Genomic DNA, 21401 nt, shown 5'->3' with positions numbered 1-21401 from the left:
AGCAGCAGATAAAACTTACAAATAGCCCCTTTAAATTTGTCACAAACCATGTGAAGGCAACTCATTACAGCTCCTCACATCTCACGGTCTCATTGTTTCAGACCACTCCCTAAAGCCCATGACCACAGAGAGCTTCTGTCCTAACACTTTCTGTAACTCTGAGCTCTCTGAAAAAATGAAGCGTGTTCTACATTCCATTTTCTGACACAAGTTGTCATCTGCTACAGTTACAATTAATTTAGACATTTTTGATTTTACCAAATTTAAAGAACAATTACTTTGTGAGCACAGAAAAATGACTGCAGCAGCTTAGGTGCTTACATCATTTTGTCTTGTTTTTTTTTTTTTTTTCATCTCCATGAAGCTTTTATTTTTTAGCTGTAATCTCTGCTGTCAAAAGAATTCTACATCATTCAGTCCCCTCTGTCCTGCTGTTATTACAGACATGTCTGAACTGGCCATTCAACTCACTCATGGATTCAATTCTTGTGTCGACTTGTGATGTTTTAAAATTATAAAGATAAAAAAATACTTTATTGATCCCGATAGGGAAATTGAAATTGCCCAGTAGCTTATTCATGTATTTAGTTAAGATTTGAGTCTGTCATTATCCACTGCCTGTGTCTGGCTGGTGTTTTAACCACCATGATCAAGGGTTTACGGGAAATGGTTTTTGTTAAGGGCCATTACAAAGTGAAATATGAAGTAAACAACAGCCTTTTTCATTTATTCACGTCTTTATCTGTACAATTGTTGTGATCAACATCACGTTCTGTAAACTGAGTAAGACTTTGTTCCAAGGCTGAATTTTTAGTTAGTTGTGATTACAAATGTCAGTAAATGTCAGTCTGATTTTGGTTGATGTTTTCCTACCTCTGGAACAGAGCCCAGATCCTCAGATCCCTCCGCATTGTTAAAGTAACAGCTGCATTAAATGAAAGTAAAACTATGGTCATGGTCGTCAAGATGCTGCAATAACAATTAAAAAAGCCTGATAGTCTGATCAAATGTTATACAACAATAAAATCCTCTATTATCTGCTGGTGTGTTTATGCTGGATGGACAGTGGTGTTTCTTTTCTTCAGTTACACAAGCAGCAGCAGCAGCAGCAGCAGCCAGATTTAGCCCCCAGTTTGACTGCTGTTCCCTGCTTAAGTGTTGTAGTTGTATAACCAAGGATGGCCCTGTTCAGTTATCCGAGTATAGTTCTAGTGTACATACACACTTGACTGTACCTTGGTGAGGCACCTACTAGAGTGAAGGGCCTTCCTCATCAGCCACTGTTCTCCCCACTCCGTCTTCTCTCCAGGCTGCAGTACAGAACATCAGAGACAGTGAGCACCCTTACTGGAAACTCTAGGGCCCCCACTTCATTTTTAGGGACAGTGTTATTTTTTGTCTTGTGTTTAATGCTTTTGAGCTTTAGTTTCAAATGACCATACATTACTGTACTGTAACAGCTCTCTGACACCCCTGCTCTACTTGCTTATAAACACTTATAGGTGTTGTTGGAAATGTGTTGGTAAAAGACTGAAGATTAAGTTATACTCACTCTGATGAAATTGAACATTGCAGATGATTAATCTTTTTGTTTTTCATCCATACCATATTTTATACAAGCTTTGGTGGCAGCTAAGGAAGTGGCGTGCTTCACTTTTCATTGACTTATGACCTGGGATCTGTGTGGTGGCTTTTCTGCTGAAACATTGGACACAAATACAGAAATAAAAACACAGATACTGATCCACCCAAAGATTTAATAAAAAAGATTATTACTCATCAAAAAGGGGACAAGGCTCACACATAGTTGGCAAGTATAATCATTCCTTGTCCCAACAATCCAGAGTCAGGCTAACTTATTACATATCACATTACTTATTACATATCGATTGTCGATCACATATCAGCTTATGCTTACAACCAATACAAAACAACTATGAGACATACGTATACATATCTACTACTTAAGTGTATGCCATAAGACTCAAACACCTAAAGTTACATAAAGACTCAACCCACATGAAGTCCTTTGACCTCTTTAAACATACTGTAAATAGGATGACGAGGAGAACAGCAGGCTTCTTCCACATATAACAAAAGCACATTCACTTCTAATAATCTCAATCAGTGTCACAAGAGAAACTCATGACTGAATGAGTAGTCAACTAATAAACTTTACTTCCACATACTGGTATTGAAAATGGTAAACCAAACATATAGTCTTCTATTACTTTCACATCCCCATAACATGAGCTCTGCAGTTTGACCCCCCTCCTTCCAAATCCTCTGTGTAATGTCATCAAACATGTCCAACTCAGGAGAGGGTGTCTAATGCCAGTTTTAATCCACCAACACTCTTTTGATTGGGTGTCACCAACCACCACTCCAGTCCCAGGTCCACCACTTCAGTCCTCTAGGAGGGAGACCAGTCATAGAAAATACCCTTCAAGTTATGTATTTTTATAAGATATAAAACTATTAGACTCTGCTTTTAAAGTTTTCAGAAAGGCAAGGACATCCATTATTTGATCATGAGTCATACTGGATCGCAAGACTTGAAAACCAAGTTGAAATACAATATTTAGCAGCCATTACAAAACATAATGATAGAGTAGTAGCCATGGAGGTTTGCACTCTTGATTTCTCATGACTGCTGTCGAGAAGAATGTGAATGAACACTAGACAAAGATGGAGGAAAGCAAACCACAGTCATCCACAGTAATTTGTGTCCCTGGAGAGGTCGGAGTCCTCTCTCTGTGAGGAGATGAGTCAAGAGTTTAAACAGTGGGGGTTGAGAGAAAAAAGGGAGACGGCGAGTGGAGACAGAAAGATGAGAGGAGCCACAAAGTGAGTCAGAGAGGGATGATATGTGGGTCATGACTCCGTGGTTTTCTGCGAATCTGTCTCTTCCTCTTCATTACTCACATGACCCGACCCGACTGGTTGCTTCAACCAGGCTCGGCCCTCGCTGACTGGATGGATGGGTGGTTAATTGGCTGGCTAACTGATGGATGGATGACTGATCTGGTGTCTGTATGACTTTTTTCTGTGTGGATGGAGGATGATGATGGATGATAGATTGATGAATGGTTGGGGATGTGTGGATTAAATGGATGAATAAGAAGTGGATGTATGGCCATCACCATCTATAACCGCACTAACAGACTGAATCAATCTCGTCTTGACTGGTATCTAGTAACTAATGGGGTATTTTGCTCTTTTTGCTTACTCAGGCACAGATGAGAGTCTCTAATTAAATGAACACATATTTATCTCTGTGTAGAAGACCTGCAGTGTGTGTCGGTGAGTGAACACATTTAACTAACATCTCAGTGTATTAAAGTTAGACGGCCCTCCTAACTTCTCTCATTAATTTACTACAGCTTTGTCTATACAAGCCTCAGCAACAATGAAATTGGGGTTGAACGGTGTTAATTTCAGGCTGGTTGCTTCAGAAAGATTGGTCAACATCTCAGTGTGTGAACATGTTGATCGGCTGGATTGACAGAAGGAAGAGGAACACCTCGTCTCTGCAGCACAAAAGCAGCAGCTGAGAGTTGTCCATCAGTGTCTGCACACAGTCCAGTCACTGCTCTCAGAGGTGTTTGACAAAGCTCACAGCCCCATACAAATCTTGTGGTGAAAAAAAAAGGAGGAAAAAAGACTTGAAGTGGAAAAAGATGTGGTTGCAGCTTAGTGCATGTAAAATATGATTAAAGCCGGTTGAACCAAATAAACAGTTGCAGTGGTCAAAATCTATATTTAGGTCTGTTCCATTGTAAACCAGAACACGGATATTGGATCATTCTGCAAAATCCAGAACAATGACCCTCAGGAGCCACAAAAGCCTGACGCTGACTGTGTGTCATTTGCTTACTGGGAATGTGATAACTTGTTAGTTTATATGTGAATCTGCACCACTTAAGTGCAGTATCAACTGGGTCCTGCATTGTTGGCTAATCCAGTGGCTCTGTCTTGTACAAGTGTCCTTTTTCAAAAATCATCATCAAATTACTTAACTGACAGAAAACCTGGGACAGGTCATTTGGAGTACTGGTTGGTCTCTGGGTCTCTGTACAAAGCTGCCATTTTTACTTGTGTGTGTGCAGTGTACTTGATGGGAACCAATGTCAAATCGTAATTCTTTACAGGTTAACCAGCAAGAGTTGTTACGGCAAACCCGTCTCACATGACTTCGTGTCCAGATACACAAAATGTAATCTATTGATTTCATGTACATGGACACCAATTATCCATTCTTTTCATGACAGCATGACTTTTAGGATGTGAAATTGTTGAGAAATTCAATGTTGTGATTTCTATACATTTACAGGAATTTTCTGTTGTTTTTGTGACACAAATTACACTTTTTTCTGATCATGTTTTACTGGTCAGGGCACTTGGTTAAAGTTAGGGAAAGGTATTGGTCTGCGTAACAACAGAAAAAGTTCACAGTGACTTTAGACACGTAATATACATGTTTATTTACATTGAAACAAATCCACGATCTTTCTCAAACCTTAACCAAAATGCTTTTATTTCGTCTTTCTCCACACACCATCCTCCACAACCTGCCTCCTGTTGACTTTGCAGCCATTAATGACTGTGAATGAATTGCTTCATCCATTCAAAAAAATACATTGTCATTTTCTGCTTTGTCACATTTCCATTTTGTCCAGGGGACACAAAATCAATACTTTAAATTTCATGTTCCTGGACATGAACTGACATGAGACTGCGTTTTATGGTAAAGGTATAGTTGGTGAAAGGGTGGTTACAGCTCAGAACAGCTGACATTAAATTACACGTCCGTGACAAGACACTGACTACACAACCAACCACCACATCAAACTCCACAACCACTTTCTTAGCCTCTGCATAGTGTGCACACTTCTTCCAGCATGGGCCCTGAATGTTGGTGCTGAGCATTAACTGTGAACTGTGAAATCCTCTAACATCAGTGAAATTCCCGGGATCCTGAACTGTCTGTTGGATGACAACTGAAAGACACAGCTTAAATGGATCCCTGTATCCACCTTCTAGGAAATTATTTTAAGTTCTTCCAAAGTGAATATATTCCCTCTAGCCTGGCCCTTCTCCTACTTTCCACAGGTATAATAATGATGATACCACATCGTGTAGTCTGTAGTGGCTGTAAGTATTTTTATGTGAATGATAATGTGATGACTGGTGGCAAAAAGCACATTTTGAAAACTGAATATTTGATATTGGTGGTAAATGCAGATGTGCTGACATATCTGACTGGCCACAGGCTCTCAGAGTGACTGCTGTACATCTCTATCATTGCTGTACATTGTACAGTATTTCCTGGGCATATTAGAGTGAAAGTACTTTGCAGTGTCAGAGTTGACTTAAAGTCTGTCTGACAGTTGGATGGAAACTTGCTCTCTGTCACTATGTCGCTTTGGCTGGAGGGGAAGGGGAGATTAGTGGGATGCAGTCCCAGACTGAGAGTCCCTGACCCGGCTGAGGACAGCAGCCCTGTCCTAGCGATCAAGACAAAAAGAGGGAGAGATCACAGGCAAAGCACTGCACACTTCCATCAAATCCATGCTCCCTTCTTCATCCTCACTAACCCTTCTTTTCAGTCAGCCAGTCAATTTCAGTTTTCTCTGTCTCTTTGGGCATCTCTTCACCCCTCTTTATATAGTGTAAGACACCCGGGGTCAGTGAGTTCATCCAGATGGACAGACATAAGTGCACCCGTCTCTCCTTAGAGAAATAAACACTGTGGTTTGTCCTCATGTAGCACCCAGGGATCACATACCACTGAAAGGTAGATGACTACCTTCATAATGTGGCTGTATGATAAAAAACGACAACAACAACAACAACAACAACAAAAAACACCCCGCAATTGTATGCATTGCTGGATGTCAGTCAGCCTCAGCAGCAAACTGCTTTCCATTTGCCTGAAGGTGATTTTGATGTAAAAGGAAAAGGACAAAGTAATGGGGGGAAATACTTTTAGCGAGGTGGGACACATTTCAGTCTGATTATGCTCCATTTTGAGAAATAGAAGCAGTGACATAAAATACTTGCTGGTGGTAATAGAGACCAGTCAGAACATGTATATGCCGTCACAGCATGTGTGTATGTGTGGCTTCACTGTAGCTGTGTAGGGCAAGTCACAGTCACATTACTTTGCTTTGGGTATCTTGGGGGCTGTAGTGCGCCATAGTTCAGTGCACCTGGTTTTTGTTTATATATGATATGGGCTCTAGATGTGAGAAGAAACTCTTGGATGATACAGAGTTTCAGCTTAATGATGATGAGAAACAGGCAGTAATGTATAGAGAATAAAACTGTAGCATTCAGTGCAGCTGTATGGCATGATGCATTTTAGTCATATTAGCATGGGTCCATTGATGGAAATGGCGGTCCATCACTCAGTCCATTAGTCTACCACTTTAGTCCAGACTGAAATATCTCAACAACTATTGGGTAGTTTGCCATGAAATGTAGTTCAGACATTCATGTCCACCTCTAAATGAACTGTAATCTTTCTGATGATCCTTCAATTTCTCTAGTGCAGTAGTTTCCAACCTGTGGGCCGCAATCAAAATGGATCGCTGGTTAGCAACAGGATTAAAAGGAAAATTAATTAAAATTAAAAGGAAAGACAGTCAAAAGACAGATGGTGAATTAGTGATATCCTGCTTTGAGTTCAGTTCTGAATGTTTGAGCATTATCATTAAAATAAAAAGGGCTCTGAAAAAGCATTATTTGGCCTCCGCATTGTTACGGGGTCAGATGTGGGCCACCAGCTTTTGAAGTGGGCCATGAGTAAGAAAAGGTTGGGAACCACAGCTGTAGCACCATCATCAAGCCAAAAATGAAACTTGTCCTGTTCTTGGGTTAATGACAAAATAGTAATGACATTCCCATCAACCCTTAGCTTTACTTTTTGTTTAGTGCTATTTAGCAGATGTTATGCTAACATGCTCAACTAAGTGAACATGGCAAACTTTAATCCTGGTAAACATTAGTATGTTAGCATTGTCACTGTCAGCATGATGTTAGCATTTAGCCCAAAGCAACCATTAGCATGGTTGTAGACCCCTGTAAAATCCTGTATGGTTTGCATTGTGTGTTTTTTGTGTGTTTTTTCCACCTACAAGATATTATACTATTAAAAGGAATTGTTGCCCTACTACCACATAATGTAGTTGATATGAAAATTTAAATAAACATTATTTTATGTTTTATAATCAATCACAATTTTGTGTTTAAAACCGAATTTCCTTCATGGCAAGAGATCCCATGAGTCTTGGGAAGAGAATTATTATTGGGTAAACAGTATTCTTTTAATCAGTTTTCAAACAGCAGGTGAAATAGTAATTCTTTTTTTGACATTGCAGATAACAAAGTTATTTGGTTTCCTCTCTATTAATCTCCAGTCTCCTTAGAACATTTCCTGTAGGGCCCCTGCCTGTTTTATATAACCTGTTTTAATCACATTTATTATCCTTTTGTGCAAGGTCTACTGAAGCCATGTCATCAGCATATTCAGAAAGACGAGTGAGTATGAATCCAGAGTTCATTAAGCTACAGGGAAAATAAAACTGTAGTTAAAAGAGATCCCTGTGGAGCTCCCTGAGCTAACAAGGCTCTGTGCTGACATAATGTAGATCCATTGAAACAGACCCTCTGTGTTCAATTGAACAGAAAGTCTTTGATCCAGACAAAAAGGCATCTGCTCACACCCAGGTCATTCACTCTTTCAGCAAAGTGTCAGTGTTCATTCAATTAAAAAAGAAGTAAAATTTAAGAATGAAGTTCTGCTGTGTGCCACGAGGCTATGAAGTTGCTGTGTACAACATTAAAGATGGTTGAAACTGCATCATCAGAGAGTGGGTTGAGATATTCTGATAGATAAAATCATTTAGTGTGCTGCGTGGTGGCAGTTTTTTGTATCGGCAGTGACCTCCTCCAGGAAATAAAGTGCAATTATTTAGCAAATACTGAAAAAGCTAGTGAAGACTCTTTTTAACCTGTGTCAGCAGTCTGTAAGTACCTGCCCTGTTTACTACGTCAGGGCCTTTCACTTTGCCTGTTCTGATACTGTCAGGCTAAGCACTGCTACCACCTGCATGAAATCTTCTAAAAGATTTAATCGATTTCATTCACATTTACAGGAGCTGGTTCCACACTTTGCCAAAGCTCATTGCATTTTGCCAAAGAAACGTTTTTATTTTGATTTCAGAGTCAATTTCAGCCGTGCCCTTGAAGAAAATGTACCTTCTCTGTTGTGCAGTACATCTGTTAGAAAGGTGCACACGTGTCCTTCAGATGTCCCAAAGCACTCTGCATCACTCTGTGTTGGGCAAAAGCATTACTGAGTGGCCCTGCCGTCTGTAAAAGCTCTCTGCTCGCCAATAAATATGTCCTTTATCTGAAAAAGCTGCACAAGAAAACGACATTTGAGCAGAAGCTGCTAAGATGGTTGTTCATTTTTATTGACAGAGGTAGTCCGAGTGGCAATCAGATCTTTATTTAAATGTTCTTTTGCATGCTTAGCTTAAAATGTTTTTTTAAAGTGAAGCGATGTTGAATGATGGCGTGGTTGTAGCTTTATGACTGTGTCAAACCTTTCTTTCCTTTGGTACTAAACGCAGACTTCTGCTCGTTCTGCAAATGAGCAGAGCTGTTGTTTTTCTGGTTAGGACAGTCTGCACATACGGTTGAAAATGACAGATGGTGAATTAAAATTACATCAGCTCACCAAATCTACTTGTCTCTGTCATCAAGTGCCCAGAGAATATTTAAGTATTTATTGAAGTATTAAATATGTTTCCCTCTTGTGTGATTTATATTTGGACAAACCAACTGAAAAAATGACAGAAAGAAAGAAACGAATGAAAAAACAAGAACAGAAATATATTTAAACCTGATTGGAATGTCATTTCCATCAGTTATCTGATTTACACGTTTAAAATTTTGATGTTGGCATTCCTGCCTCCCTAAAGCCTCATGTCCAAACTAATTGCTGCATAAATAGAGAGAACAGAGAAAGAAGGGAGAGATGGAAATAGAGGGAAAGTGAATCAGAGAGAAAGAATAAAGCTAGTGAGACAGACAGAAAAAGAAGAGGAAATGGAGGCAATGTTTTCTCTTCCTGGATCAGTAATGATGTTGTATAACATCCAGTGTCAGAAGCTAAATTTAAGCCGAATTTATAAGATTGAGAGAGAAAAATACCTGTTTGTCCAAAACGAATATTTCTAACGTTATATTGACAGTGGAGATGTCAGGAGAACAGGTACTTTGGGACCAAGTTGATGCCACAATTCTGAACATGTGACGGCACTTAGAACTACCATAGGTTCTGAGGTGTACTGTAGATGTCGTAGGTACAGGAGATGTGGTTGGACTGACTACAGCAGTAATAACCCTACAAGTGTGTGACAGGAACACCGAAGAGAAGCAGGTGGTGGCGTAGTAAAGAATAACAACAACACGTGGAATGGCAGCAGCAAGTGCAGGTGCAGCAACAGGTCTGTGGCAACTCGGCAAAGTCTGGTGTGGAGATGTTTAACATTTGACGCAGATCATCAGGCACAAGTTAGAGACGACCAAAAGCCAGTAGACAAATGGTGGCACAGGAGGAAACTCAAACTTCTCTACTCAGAGACAGACATCCATTTTCACACCATGGCTCTGTCATCTTGATAGTCAATTCAGACTACTGCTTTCACACTGAATATATAGAGGTGTGTGCATGTACAGTATGTGTGTTTGTGTGCACGGACACTTGCATGTGTTACTCTTTTTTTTTAAAATCTGGTATCAAGATTTGTGGAATTTGGTGCCGATTCCCAAATTTCGGGTATGGTGACGTTCCTAGTTGACAGGTAACGCTACCTCGTAGTTAGCTTGATAGTTACAATGAGACAGTAATATTTCACAGAAAACATTGTTCTTTAACTACTTTCCAGTCAAGAAAGTAAAGAATTTTTAAGTTCTTGAAGTGTCATGTTATGAAGATAATAAACAGTAATAAACAGTGAACACAGCTAATGCTATTCACTGATTGAGCTAGAGGTTTTCTGTGAGGAATGTTGATTTGATTGGCAGGTCCATTACACATTTCATGGTCTGAAGCTAAAGTTTTCTCTTTCTTTTCAGTGTTCTCACTTTCCTCTCTCTTCTCTAATCCTCTATTTTCTCTGCCATATTTTAACCTAATTAGAGGTCCAGGTGAACATATTTGTGTTCACAAGACTGTGTAGCTTCTGTCTGTCTGGCTTGCCAGCCAAAAATTCATTAATTTGGCGACTTCCTGTTCCCAGCTTGCATATTACACACACACACAGACAGTGTCACTGCCAAAGGGACAGGAGGTACAATTATGTCAAGGTAATGTTGCAAGTTAAAGGCTTTCAGCACATTACTACTCTCTGAAAACCTCCTAACTGTGTTTTCTCATGAATTAAAGGTCCACAAGTTTTCACTAATGTCAGCCTATATACTTATATACTCTTACTCCTGTGGATGTGAACTGAATCATGATTCTTTGACATTTATAAGACACGTGCACAGGTGATAATTTTACATCTTTGTCATCCACATTTCGTATGTACATTCATGTGGACTTCTACTCCAAAATGATATCCTATGATAACTAAGTCGTGAGACATGTTGAGGAAAGTCATGGAAATGAAAGAGTAAACTACACAGATGTCATGTAAACTTGTTTCCAGCAAACAGTAAACAGTAAAGAGACCTCAGCTCAGGTGATCAGGATTTTTTTTTTAGCATTGATTACATTCATTTATGCTTTCAGAAGCCTTAGGAGTGCAGAATTAATAACTTCAGCTTGGTGACCAGAGGAATGTGCAGCATGAAAGCTGAAAAGGTGAAGAGCAGAAGTGAGGGAAAGCCAGCTCATCCATTCATTCAAGCCCAGCTCCCAGTCTATAGCTGCCTGCCTCGGGCTGGTCACCTGACCTCCCCAACTGATGAATCCTATCACAAAGTTCCCCTGCCTCATGAATTCTGGCTTTTTCATTTCTAGTAATTATGTGCATCCTTATGTTCCCACAGGGTGCTGTCCAAAAGCACTGTGCACGTGTGTGTGTGGTTGTCGAGATCTACAAGTGTATAAAGTTCTACATTAGTAATATCTGTTTGTGTGCTGTAGCAGTGTACCTTAGTTGCAGAGAGGATTATTCACCTGTGTGTGTGTGTGTGTGTGTGTGTGTGTGTGTGTGTGTGTGTGTGTGTGTGTGTGTGTGTGTGTCCTTAAGCATGTTAAGAGATTCTATGTGGAACAATAACTACACGGACAGAGAGAGGAACAAGACAAAGGGAGGGTGAAGGGGAAGAGATGAAGAGAAAGAAATCAGTTTGGGGAAGAAAACAGAAATACACATAACAAAATAAAAATACAGAAGAAAACAATAGAGAGAGAGAAAAAGAATACAGATTAAATGAAATAGACAGATAGAAAACAGAGAAAAAGAAGAAAAAGCAAAAAGAGGAAAATTGTGAATGATCTCGGAACTGGTCCTGATCTTTTATCTTCCTGCTTGATAAATGTTTAAGTTTTTAGTGCAGCTGAATCTATGTTGAAAGCAGAAGTAAACAATAATATGGTGGCGTCCCGGTGTAATGCATGAATAGCTGAACAGTTTTTGAAATGTGACATGTTGAATCTGTGACTTGTTGAAAATATAGACATCAAAATGCCTCTGAGATAATCATCTAAAACACTTCACATGTCAAGTGCAGTCCACCTTAAATTGATGTCTTTGCACCTTCAAATCCCCAAAACCACACTGTCACTTCTGTCCTGTTGTCAGCTGCTCGAACATTAAACTTCAAACAGTGGACGTAAAAGGCCTCCACTCCATCAAATTAAAAATGAAACTATGTCATCTTTGAAAGAAGAAATAACACAGTCTTCCTCTTACAGATAAAATGTTGAATTCATAAGCAACAAAACACACCCTATCAAAGGGAATGTGATGAAATCTTCATAAGAAAAGGAATGAAGTGCTTATGAAAATATTAACATCAGGGAAAGGAGACAGAGAGCCAAGCTGAGGACAGAGGGGCATCGAGACCAGGGACAGTCTGGAGGGTCAGGTATCGTGTTCTTTTGACACAGGGTCTCTCTATATACATTTTATACAAGTACACAGAGATTAAAGTTGTTCTGACATCTTTGAATAGTGAAACAGTGAAATGAGATTTCTGCCCAAGCATTACTTTGTCTGGTGTGACCAGTAGCATATGGCGGCTAATGTTAGTTAATGTTAGCAAACTTTCAGATGGATTTTCACTGTCACTGCAGTGACCTTGCCACTTCAGCGGATGTTATGCAGTCTCACTTTTATTAAATCCTCACTTTTGTTGCATGAAGACAGCAGTGGGGCCTCTGAGCTCTGCGTTGGACTCTGTGGTGTTTCCTGTCCAACATTTTAGGGGTGGTCACATTTGTGTTAAACAAAGTATTTAATCTGAAGTGCAAGAAACCAGGGACTGCGAGTAAAGCAGCTAGTAATACACAGCACTTTCATTATCCACACTGTAAAGGCTACGCAAAAATGTTCATGTCTTTTTACAAAGCCTGTGTCTGCTGATTTCACACTGAATGATTTTTCCACATGGACATTTCCTCCCTTCATGTGTCGTCAGGGGCCAAGTGTTGATGACCATGATCAACCAGAACATGTCTGCTCTCACTGTCAGAGAGAGGTGGATTGTCCTCGTATTCTGCCCATGATATAAATTTCATTAGCTGATGTCAGTGAAAAGAAAAGGTTGTTTTTCAAATGCTGTTTTACTTGTTTTGGCTTTAAGATTAAATTTACTCCCAGTTAAGTTAAAAACCCTCACAAAAGTGTTGACATTTGTATTCTGAATCCTAAAAAGAGAGGTTCAGGGTTGGAGACTTGATGAATGAACACTGTTTTATTTGCTTGAAGGTCACACTACCTGATCTTCTTTTCTCCTGTACACCTTAAATATTTGGAATTACATCAGCCACACTGTAGGCAGACCAAACACTGATATTCACTGTTTAAAATTTGTGTATTTAGAGTGAGACTTTGAATTCGTTACATCACCAGCCCAGAATAAACAGAGGGATCGCAGAAGAGAGGCAGGGACCAGACCAAATACTGTGCGCTCTGATGAGTTTGTCATACACAGAGTGTCGTACCCGACAAGTATTAGTTTGTGATGATGTGATGTAAGCTCAGTGGTTTTCATTTCAGAATCAGCAGAGAGGAAAGTAAGAGAAGACAGAGCAGTGAGAGACTAATCAAACACAAGCTATTCTTCAGCCTCATATTCATCTACCGATGTGAAATCAGTATAGCACTGAAAATGAGCCACCAGAAAAGACTAACAGTAAAATTATTGATGGTAAAACTCAGCACATGCTTCAGCACCTGACATGTTTAATGAGTTCATGGATAATCGCGCGTCCTACATGTGACGAAACTGTATTCTGAGGTCTATGGGCCGTATGATTTCTACATATATTTCATCTGGGAAAACAGCACAACTTTCAATGAGGATCTGATTGATTTTAGATACAGGGGCCATATACAGAAGTTAGATTATGACCAATGACACATAACATGTAATTAGGGTTAATGGGCTGAATGGAGCCACAAAAATAAGCTTGGGACCCTATAGACGTTCCCTCAGCTCTGTCTGCGCAGAGCTCCACCAGCCCAGCAGTTACTCCTACACCAGGTCTGTTGTATGTCAGCGACAACACTGCAAGGCCTCTATAGAGAAACATGGATTGTAGGTGGATGTAAACAAACTACCATCACTTCGGTGACAACTTATGTGGAACCATGCAAAGTGACAGTTTCATGTGTGTAAATCACCAAAACCACACCGCTGTGGTAAATCAACTCAACTTCAACCTTTGGGGAAAAAAAATGCAAGAAGTAAAATTCAATCCAATGAAATCCGTTAATTTTTATACAGCTTTTCGAAGCATTTTCATCATCTTTATCTTTATTTTCAAACAGTTCCATATCATGCATTTTAAGGCTTTTTTGTGCAATTTTACTAAAGTGCACATTGGTGCTTGATGTGGGGAGACACTGTAGAAAGGAATAAACATAGATCGCATTTTCTACTTGCACCACACTCTGTCACTAAAAATGGATCCATTTTGCTGCATGGATAACTGAGATAAGCCAACCAGATGTTTTTAGTGATTTTTTCTAGTTTATTTTTTCTCGTGCTGCAACTCCCCTGAAGTTCTCTGGCCCCCAGGGGAGGCACACTTCACACTGTCAGGGGTATGCGACTGATCTCCTGCTGGCAGGAGCACTCTGCATGTTTCCACTATAACAAGTTCATTGTGTTGCATCTGATTACAATGCAAGAAATCATGGTTCACAAGTTTGTTGTTCAATAAACTTGAGCAGCAGGTAATACCAGCCAGGGCTACTGAGCTGACTATTGGTCTGTTGGTCATGTAGCTTTGGTTAAAGCTGCCGACGGCTGATGTTTTATACCAAGGTTTACTGTCATTAAAGCCTTATACAGTTCAGAAATGTAAAACTTTCACCATTGACAGAAGTGACCTGTGAGCACAGAATGAAGGCCTCAGAGCAATACACAGATTTCACAAATATGCACCTCAAATGACTCATTTTTCTAGAATTAGCAAAGTAATCTGTGTTTTTCAAGTTACCATATAGCTGCACAAAAAGTGCAATATAAAGGTTATAGCTGCAATATTAAACTTTGAATCCATTATCAATGAAATCACATGTCATGTCAGTACAGTAGCTGAGGAAAAGACAGAGAGAGAGAGAGAGAGAGAGATGGGTGGAGAGACAGCAGACAGACACAGACAAAATAAATGACAATCAAAAAGACAGACAGCGAGTTAAAGAGGATTTTCTGTTTCTCCTCAGCTGTATAATTTCGACCATCTGCCACAGCTGAAAGCAACATAGACAAACACCTCGCTGTGTGTGAGTGTGTGTACTTGTACTTGCTACATAGTAAGCACCAAAAAAAGTATTTTACTAACAGAGTGAGGACATTTTGGGAAAGTGAGGACATTTTGGCCGGTCCTCACTTTTTGAGACACCTTCAAATCACATTTTGAGGGTTAAGACTTGGTTTTAGAGTTCTGGTTAGAATTAGGTTTAGGTTAAGGTTAGGGTCAGGGTTAGGGTTGGGCTCTCAGTTGTGATAGTTAAGGTTCGGGTAAGGGGCTACGGAATGCATTATGTCAATGAGTGTCCTGACAAAGATAGAAGTACAAGTGTGTGTGTGTGTGTGTGTGTGTGTGTGTGTTTACCTTGCTAATGATGACAGTGTTGGGATTTTTTTTACATTTGCATGTGTGGCTACACATATACCTGTGTGACTAAATATTCTCAACTAATGATGACTTTGATGTGTCACACAGTGACAATGGCCCTGACAAAAATAAACTCAAAGGCAGCGGCCCTGACTTGAAAGTGACATTGTAATAGTCTGGTGAGGGCATTTTAATTTGACTGGAACTTTCCACACAGGGATAGCCAGCTTTAACAAGCACAGATAATCAACTCAGCTCAACTTATTCCCAAACACCAAACATGGTCGGTTTTTGCAGGTCCTTTTGTGTTGTGTAGTCCTTTGTTCAGTGAAGATTCTCAGTGACACATGAAGCAAAATAAGAGACTTTGAACAGCACGTAGCTGCAAATAATAGTCAAAAAATATCTTAGCAAGTCACTGAATCAGTTAGGATGTGCTTTTTGAAATGCAGCCCATAATGAATGTCTCTGCAGTTCAGCTCTGTTTTTGATTCTGAAGTGTATGTCTTAGGTTAGGAATGTATTGAATGCACTCTTCACCAGTATCCTTGACATTAAAACACATTTCTTTCCTGAAGGACAGTATTTAGTGTATGTATCTAATGCAGTGCCAGTGCCAGTGTAGGGAGTAGTCTGCAGAAAGTATTAATGGTAGAGGGATAAACGCAGGAATAGTTCATTCAAATAACATGTTAAACATTTAAGGTCAGGTTGGTCCGGTTCACCTGCCGCCACAGGAGACACACATGAGTTGTATCAGAGAGTTGGAACAAACAACCTATGAGGTCGTTCAGGTTGAAAGACTTGTCGTATTTGCAGATATCTATTCTATTTCCTCATCTGTCCCAAGACACACACTATTTAAGACAAAAGAAAATCTGGTGTCAGATTTGTACAGGCAAGAAAGTGTCTTTGCAAACAGGAAGTATTTGTAGGAACATTCTCTCGCTGCCTCTGGGTCTTTATGCAGGTCTCTGTCAGTATGATCCTCTGTTGTTGACCAACTAGCATATTAGTCCTGGACATTTTCAAGTGTCTAACCTCATGTATCTTAAACCAGTCCCAGAGAAAAAGCCAAGCAAATTTTACACAGCTCAGCTCCCACCCACCACGGCACAACCTGTGTCACTGGCTTTAAATGTGAAACTGCTGTATTCAGAGTTTTTACTGGTTATAATCACTGATGTGTTTGATTTGAAGAGGAACAGACCTCTGTGAATAATTCAACTGACATGACTGACACTGAAGGAATCCAAACCGGTAGAGGCTTACTGCATTGGTGGTGAAGACTCCCGTGATCCTATGCTGTTTCATGACATCACCCAATGCCGCCTATCATTTTGATTGAGAGACCATAAATCTGACTTTGAACACTTGTAGGACTCAGAAGAAATACGAGAAGTTTAGGACAAGAACACAAAAATGTTTGTGCATGAGGCCTGGTGTGTAAAAAAATGTGTTGATTGTGTTTCCTTCCTCATGAAACTATGACACCATTTTGTAACTGTGCATCTGCTGGTGCATTGCACAGCTTCATTGCAGATCAGCAGGGAAGTGTACCGAGCGTGCTGTGGGCAGTTTACTGACACCTTATTAAGTTTCTTAGCTTTGGCCTCGTTAAAGCTCAGTCACCTCTTCTGTGCCTGCCACCATCCAAAATCTCCTGGTGCATCTTCAACATCACTCTGTTAAATTATGTTTCAATAACTACGGTCAGAGTAATTACCTGAGAATCATTCACGCTTTCAGGCTAGAGTTTAGCAAATATCTGGGTCACTCAGCACACTGATGTATTCCACAGAGGGTCTTTTAGACTGGTGTGTGAGCGAAGGACCGTCTGGCAAAGGAAATGAATGAATTACTGAACCTTCTTAGTAACGGCTTCCATTAGCACTCTGATTAAAATAAAAACCACTCTAGTGTGTTCACAATGGCCGAGTTCATTCACTCTACCCACTCCACTGAAATCACACAAACACACACAAACACAAGCTATATTTGTGTCACTGTCATATTCTTTTTTCCTCCTGTGTGGCAAACACACACACACACACACACACACACACACACACACACACTCAAGCAGTGTCGGTTAAGTAGATAGTGCAGTGTCAGCAGTCAGCAGTAGTGACATGTTATTAGCTGGAAGACGAGAGCCTTTTGACATGTGGCTTTGTGTGTGTGTGTGTGTGTGTGTGTGTGTGTGTGTACGTGTGCTTTTCATTTGTTTGGGTTCTATTGTTGCTTACTGCAAGACTGCTGACACTTCATTAGGAATCCACTGCTACCTGTGTGTGTTTTCATATGTGAGTGTGTGTGTGTGTGTGTGTGTGTGTGTGTGTGTGTGTGTGTGACTGACAACTGCAGTTTATGTAAGCACAATATAATGACAGAGCTACACAGAATCAATCATTAGACATAATTAAAATGGACAAAAATGGAGTGAGGGCAGGTGTGAGAGTAAACTGAACACGGAGAGTTGGAGAATGAACGAAGGAGGGAAGAGACAGACAGATGGAGAGAAAAGAGGCACGAGGACACATCCAGGAGTGAGAGAGAGAGAGATAATGGATGCTGAGCGATCATTACCACTTCCATAAATGTAAAGTACTGCAGTTAGAGTAGTGAGCCATCACCCTTACTGATGCTAATACTAAGTGCTTTAGTCATGCTAATTCAATTGCACTGACAGTCATGACAGAAACGCAGAGAGCTTTATCCATATGATAACTGACTCAGCTGACACCCTGTGGGCTTATTAAAGTCCTCTCCATACAATTAAAAGTGATGGACAGTGAATAGCAGGTTGATATTCACTGCTGTGCCCCAACATGGCCGCCACACACTCTCAGTAAGTTTCGTGAGAATCAATGTTCTACCTGTCGTTTGCACAGACAGCCACTGCCAGTGCTAATGTTAGTGCTAAGTGGTGCTGTTGCACCTGGGTTATTATGGTGACAGTCATGTCAGCGGTGATGGTGAGGCCATTAGCAGTGCTTCACAGAATTAGAAGGGACAACAGGCTGCTTATTGAGGTCAGCGCGGGACCGGCCTGACAGCACCTGGTCCGACTGTGCGGTGGGTCCTGGTGATGGAGTTGTCAGGTGTGATTTCTTCATATTCATGGAAATAAACTTTGAGAAGAATTGGTGAAGGGAGACTGACAAATTTTTTATTTTTTTTTTTTTGCTTTACCCAAATTCTCTCCACATAATAAAATGCAATGAACATATTTTCTCATGTAACCCTCGTTGTTTGGAGCTGAAAAGTATCTATTTGTAAAGGGATGAGGAGATTTCTTCTGTCACGTGGCTGGATACAACTGAGAGAGAAGGCAATGATGTTGCACCTGTAGTAGCTGTGTTATACCTGTGTTATTCATGCTTCACAGTCACTGGTTCATCTACAATCTGAGTGGCCGCCAGCTGATCAGAACACCCAGTTATTATTATTATTATTATTATTATTATTATTATTATGTTTGCTTGTTTTTTGGACAGAGGGCATTTGGGGGAATTTGCACTCAGGCGCCAACAGTAGTACTTGGTTAAAACGATACAAATTCAGGTTCATCCACAGAAAACACTTGAAGCTGACGCAGTTGTTGATGCTGCACGATGCAACATCAAGGCACTGACCAGTCAGACACTTTCCACGTTCCTGGTTGATGACTCTGTGTGTGAACAGCTTCATTGTACAGTTTCATGTGCCTTTCAGTTGTCTGCTTTCAGAGTCAGGGGTTTATTACTCAAAAAACAGCAAATCTGACTCCTCAGATATATCTAACACACCGATGGTGTCCTTTGTGTTTTCTTCTCTCTTTTTTAAATATAGATCTCCTTTTGGTCTGAATGTTGTCATTCAATCGACTTTGAGTTTCAGTTAGGACCATTTAGTTCCCTGGGACATGTGTTGAAGACCAGACTCCCTGTCAAAAATAAAAAATAAAAAAGGTTTTGTTTTCGTTACTTGAGACCTTTCTATGGATGATATCTCACATAAAAATAAAGCTCTTGATGGGTTTCGTGTAAACAGGATGTCTGCTGCATTAGCCTGAGGACACAGGTCTGTACACATTAGGCTAGTGAACAGGTGTTTAATGGAGTCTGGGCCAATACACTAAGACCTCTGTACTCACATCTATCTGTCACATACACACACACACACTAAACAGAGAGGGCGAATGAGAGGGAGACCTGCCATTGACATCTATCCATCATCTTTCTCAGATACACACCACAACAAGAGAACACACACAGATAAACGCAAACACACACACACACACACACACACACACACACACACACACACACACACCTACCTGCTGGTCATTGTGCGTGCTTGTATATTCGTGTGCCTCACAGAGGGAGGCCCAGTAATGGACAACAATATGGTCCGTCCCAAATTATCTCCCCCTGTCCACTCCATTAAAATGTCATAGGTCTGAGTGTTAATATCTCCCTGCTGTGGTTTCACAGTGACATTTCACGACTGTCCCCTAATTTTCTCACATCATTTGTATTCGGTTAAAGCTTTTTTTTTCTAATTCTCTTCCTTCATTTATACTTATTTATGCATAAAGTTTTCATGAATAATTACGAACAAAGTTAAAAATTTCTTCTCAACTCTCAGCGCAGGAGATAATGTGATGTGTGACAGACGTATAAACTCATAATTAATGCTTCGAATAGCTCCTGAAGTTTCAGGAAAATGTTGGCTTACTGCTCTGTTTGCTGGAAATGTGAAAGCGCAATCTTCTATGAAAACTGGTATCACTATTTTTCTTTTCCTGTGAACACAAAAAAGAATAAACAGAAGAAGCTATTGTGTTTCTGGCAGGCTTTAGTATGTTAGCAGTTAGCTTGCCAGCTGACTTGAAGGTTGAGGTCATTTCACATATTTCTGTGAGATCAGGTTGGATTAGTCGCCAGGTCACCAAGATTATAAAACCAAATATTCAGCTGAGATGAATCGATCAGAGAGCGGTGCCACTCTCTGACGTGAGCGGGCCTTAAAAGTTAAAGATGTCTTTGCAGACGGAGCTGCGGAGCTGTATGCCACATATAGCAGCAGCAGAGGACCAGCACAGCATGTGTTGAAATGAGCTGGAAGAAACCTCTTCTCATGGCAGCTGTGGTAGCAGCACCACTCCTGAAAGTGACCTAAATATTTCTGAGAGGAGAGATTGTGTTTTTGAGAACCGATTTGTTTTTCCTGAATAAAGATGTAGTCGTGGAATGACAGGATGTGATTATAAAAAAAAAAGAAGGAATGCCTTGTTTGAGGTCTGAGCTTAAGATACTGAGGCATGTACTGTATTTACAAAGGCAACAGGGAGATTGGATACAAGAAATGATTTCAGATGAAGCACTGTGAGCTGCTCGATATTCTACAGTCTATAGAAATACAAGATCAACAGAAGAAACATGAGAGAAAACCCAACAGCGAAATGTAATCGAGACAAAAATGTTCCATGTCTATGTGTGAAAACTAAATGAAGAACATGGAGAGTAATAGACTGGAGTCAGAAATAGAAGAGGACACTGGCAGTGATATGAAGCTGTGATTTTATTGTTGGAAGAGAGAATAGCTGGGCTGTAGCACCTGATATAGCACCATCAGGTCACAAATATAAAGATTTCTAAGGTAACATTTTCTTAGTCCTGTTAAAGACTTTAGAAATGAGTAGATTAACAATAAGAAAAGAAATCAGAGCCATAAATGGTCTAAGATAAATTATTGGATCTATACTGAGCAGCCGGCAGCATCCAGACCGCAGACCTTTATTAACAATGTTGATAACCACTTCAATGTCACAGTTGACTGCAGTATGTTCACAAACCCATCAGTGGGCCCAGACAGGTACAATCCAATCACACTCACGCAGTGGGGGGGCCTCAGCTGACTGATGAACCCTGAGGAGCCATTGTTGTGTTGCTGTGCCGTTTTTTGTTTTTTTTACTCCAGTCCATAGAAAAGTAACTTGTGAAACTCATGATGTGACGTCCGTGTGCTTCATGATGTTGTAGAGGCCCGGAGAAATGTTACCTCTGATGCTGTGTTCAGAAAAAAGGAAGGTAAATGTGTT

General features: G+C 40.3%; 1 protein-coding gene across 3 annotated transcripts in view; it reads left to right on the top strand.

The window, feature by feature from the left end:
- The window catches only part of il1rapl2 (interleukin 1 receptor accessory protein-like 2), a 412851-nt gene that overhangs the window by 202291 nt on the left and 189159 nt on the right, over window positions 1-21401 (top strand). The gene's annotated exons all lie outside the window — the stretch shown is intronic.

Source organism: Trachinotus anak, unplaced genomic scaffold (genome assembly GCF_046630095.1).
Source record: "Trachinotus anak isolate AG129_WGS33_773 ecotype Australia unplaced genomic scaffold, CSIRO_AGI_Tana_v1 ptg000021l, whole genome shotgun sequence".
Lineage (NCBI taxonomy): Eukaryota > Metazoa > Chordata > Actinopteri > Carangiformes > Carangidae > Trachinotus > Trachinotus anak.
The sequence above is the reverse complement of the archived record's forward strand: the minus strand, read 5'-3'. Positions and strand labels throughout refer to the sequence as shown.